This window comes from Triticum dicoccoides, chromosome 7A (assembly GCF_002162155.2).
Source record: "Triticum dicoccoides isolate Atlit2015 ecotype Zavitan chromosome 7A, WEW_v2.0, whole genome shotgun sequence".
NCBI classification, from domain to species: domain Eukaryota; kingdom Viridiplantae; phylum Streptophyta; class Magnoliopsida; order Poales; family Poaceae; genus Triticum; species Triticum dicoccoides.
In genome coordinates this window covers 712,205,647-712,209,817 of record NC_041392.1, presented here as the reverse complement: position 1 = coordinate 712,209,817, position 4,171 = coordinate 712,205,647, and the positions used below count along the sequence as shown (strand labels likewise).

The 4,171-nt window shown below is 42.7% G+C and overlaps 1 pseudogene; it reads right to left on the bottom strand.

Annotated features, from left to right (window-relative positions):
• Positions 1 to 845: 845 nt before the first annotated feature.
• LOC119332516 lies at positions 846 to 4,171 on the bottom strand (annotated as a pseudogene).

The following is a 4,171-nucleotide window of genomic DNA, read 5'->3' as shown; positions in this document are numbered from 1 at the left end:
TTTATTTTTTGAAGTTTTTATCATTTTCTTTTGATTTTTTCAAAACTGAAATGGCGATACACGGGGAGGGGGGGTAGAGTTTGAAAATTGCCTTATAGTCCCGGTTTGTGTCTCCAACCGGGACTATAGGTCAGACCCCTTTAGTCCCGGTTCATGGCACGAACCGGTACTAAAGGTTAGCCCTTTAGTACCGGTTTGTACCACGAACCGGTACTAAAGGTGATCGTGGGGCCCCGGCCTGACGCTAGCCTGCCACCACCCCTTTAGTACCGGTTTGTGGCACGAACCGGTACTAAAGGTTCAACACGAACCGGCATTAATGCATAGCCGTTCGAACCGGCATTAATGGTACCATTAGTACCGAATCAAAATCAAACCGGGACTAATGTGTCTCGCATTAGGTCCTTTTTCTACTAGTGACTCCCTCCATGCCATAATATAAAAGCGTTGTTGACATTTAATATTTACTTATCCCATTTCATACTTTTTTATTTATTTAATTCATTTAAATGCACCAATTTAGGACAATACAGTTGCCCATGCATGGACCATAGGGCCATGAGTTAGCTATGGATAGGGTGCATGGAAGCTTGCTATTCATGTGCCAGAGCCATGAGTTGGTTGTGAGATCTTATGGGTTTCACCTCTAGCCTACCCCAACTTGTTTGGGACTAAAGGTTTTGTTGTTGTTGTTGTTGTTGTTGTTGTACAGTTGCCCATGCATCTAGCCTAGATGACTAGGATCAGGCGAGCAGGAGTGAAATGCCACATACTTATTCTATATACCTCCATGACATGAGATTGAGCAAGAAGAGCTCCTCCTAGAGCATGGACAGACGAGGCACTCATAGGCTCTCGTAGCGCAGGTGCCTCTTCTTCTCTAGCCTCCCGCGGCGAGTGCCACTCTCCCTGCGAGACACGGTCCGGTTAGAAACACGAATAGACGTTCGAATTTGGTTTGCGTGGGACTATCTTCAAGGTTAGAAACACGAATCATCCATCTTCCTTTGGGTGGGACTATCTGTAAAACCACCGAGTGCTACCGTGCTCACCAGTATTGGTTGTGGAATACCACTTTGTCTGCTAGCACATGCTTGTCATCATCGTTCCTATGCCATTGGTAGACGGCGTGTGTCCTGTTCTTCAGTTGCAAGGTCGAGTGGCCATAGCTGGCCTCCCTGAACGCGGAGTAGTCCAGTTGCGGGTCGTTGAACCTGCAAGCAACTTTTCGAGGTTGGCCAGACGAGCAAGCCTTGCACGAGTTCCACAAGCACCTATCTAGTCAATATGTCCCTCTTCTTACCTCAAAGCAAGTCCTTCTGTGTCGCCCCCGTCACCCGCTGTTATGTACACGGGAGCCAATTCGTCTCTCACCGGGTATCGAGTCCCCAACGTTACCTTGTAGTCCACATTGGATACATGGTGCTGCAAATCAACACTCGGTGCTGACATGTCATCAGGTCAGGGTAGGCCATGAAAGATCAAGTATACAAAAATCAGATCAAATTCATCGATTTATTCATATAGTGCTCGAGAATGAAGTGAAGAATTTACCGATCTCTCATAAGCATGGACATGACCCGCGAATACCAAGTCCACATCATATTTGACAAACCATTCCTCGAAAGCAATCCTCATGCTCTCACCCTCCATGTAATGTGCATGATTGCTACTGCACATGGAGACGTGCATGAGAACAATAAGCCAAGGTGTCTCCCCCTGTCCACGCGCTTCAGTTCCTTCTTCAGCCACTTGTATTGAGGAGTGAATTTTACTGATGATACCACATGCAAGTTTACAAAACAAAACCAAAAAAAACTTGCATCAGAATCGGCACAATCAATAAAATCCTCTACACTAGAGAAGAACATCGAGATGTCCAATCATGCATGCAAGTAATAAAGGGAACTTACTGAATGGGGAATAGCTAGAGAGAACAATAATATGAGCAGATGCATGCCTGACTGCATACCACATTGGGGAGCTGCTCTTCGATGCCCGGTATGGTGTTGCATATCTGTATAGATATGGCTTGAATGTAGAAGTTTCTCCCTGGAATACCAAACATAATTAAACCATAGTCAAGAATTGATAAGGCAACATGATCCTTTTGAAAACAGGAATAGAGCAAAATAAAGCTCAAACCCAACACACACACATGATCTGGCAATTGCATTCTGATTTACAAAATGGCCACATTGCTATTTCTAGTTCAAGACTCAAGAGAAGTATATTGTACAAATGAAGATAATAAATAAAAAAGTTATGCGTATATGCATGGAACATGAGAGTATTGAAACATTGTCAACATCTTTGGCAATCCATTTCAACATATAGTTACATCAGTTGTGAGGTTATTGGAAGAAAATTGCGGAGTTGAGGAGATAACATACCAGATCATGCATGTATTCTATTTCATGATTCCCAGAGTTCCATATCCATGGTTGATATGCAGTGCTACGTTCAACAAGTCGACCTCAAGAATCCCACCGACCGCCATCATTGTCTTTATATTTATCAGCATATGACAAGTCCCCAACATATAAAACACTTTGTCCTCCACTTTTCACATAATGTTGGAGAGTTGAGAGTGAATTAAATGTTTGCCCCAGATCACCTAGCACAGTGAGCCAGAAAAAACGAGGCAAAATTGCCTAAATTGCTACATTACTAAGCCCACCATGCGTCACCTACTGAGCTGCATGCTACCCCTGAAACATTTTTCTTAATCTTTTGTTTTATTTCTTTTTTCTTGAGGGACTTTCGTTTTGTTTCTTTATTGTAATGTGATACAACAACAGTCTATAATTTGGACAGGAAGAGAGAATGCATATGCATGACCAGGAACTACTGCGTAACTTGGACTAAATTGTTTGAGTAGTGCTCATGGGGAAAGAGAAAAAAAAACTAGTCAAATTACCGGCTCATGTACCCAAGGTTCTGTGCTATTTTTCCAAACTGTTTTTCCAGTTCCTTAGTAGCCTCCGCCGGGGATTAGTTGAGACTCTATAGATACATCCGCTTGAGCGTCAACTAATTCCGGACAAAGGAAGTATTACTTAAGAAAACCTACTGCGTAATCTTGTAACCTTTTTCATACTTTTTCCCATTAGGTCTTAGAAAAATGTTGTAGAGATCTAAAATAGTGTAAGGACAACATGTCCTGATTTTTATAAATAGAAAGTAATTAAAGAAGAGAACACAAACCTATGATGCCAAATGTGTAGGGTGCATCTAGATCAATAGCTGGAGGTGTTCGAAACCAAAATTCTCGAGCGGGATCTCCTATTCCAATCTTGTAGTAATACTTAGTGTTATACTGCAAACCAATAAAGTAGAGAATTTTATGTTGGAACTAACTAGTAGTACAAGATTGGGTACAAAACATAGTACCGTCTTCATTCACCGGAATATACACAAACTCCGCGTCTACACTCCACGTACACTAGGAAATGGATGAAACAATTTGTGTAGTGGACATCATGTCCCAATAGAATAAACCTAATACTCCCCTTGAAAAAAAGAATTGACTGTATATATTTGAGACTTGGTGATTTTGCATATGACATCACTCCAACTTTACATAAATAAAACATGTCAAAATATTGCATTTTGAGCCACAATGTTTGGCCATGTAAATTATGACAACAGCAAAGAAGATAAAATTGCATAAGAATACAATGGAAACCTTAAGGACACAACAGAAAAAAAAGAGGTATATTACCTCAAGGCCATCAACAAGGCAGTGGTGTATGCATCCAGATCGATAGTTGTAAAACGTATAATTCGTCATCCTCCCTTTGGCTTCCGATCATACCGTTTCTCCTCTTTACCGTAAAACACCTCGCTCCGTGTGGGTTCCAACGCGGTAACCCACGAGATTATGACGGCTTTCCCGTCGTAGTCACCTTGAGTGATATGAACCTGACGGCCAAATAGGCAGTGATTACAAACACCGAGTACATCGCCCCAAATTTGTTAAAATGATGGACGGACTTGTTGTGGAGCGTTGTGGCCTTTCGAAATCGTAAGGGACTCGTGATCTAGAGGAATGCATGTCGTCGGACGGGAACTCATCACGCACGTAGGAGCTCATGCGGCCAGAGTAGACGCCGCTTACTAGGCAGAGCAGGACGTGCGTCAGCAGCACCAGGGAGCCCCGGCTCCTCAT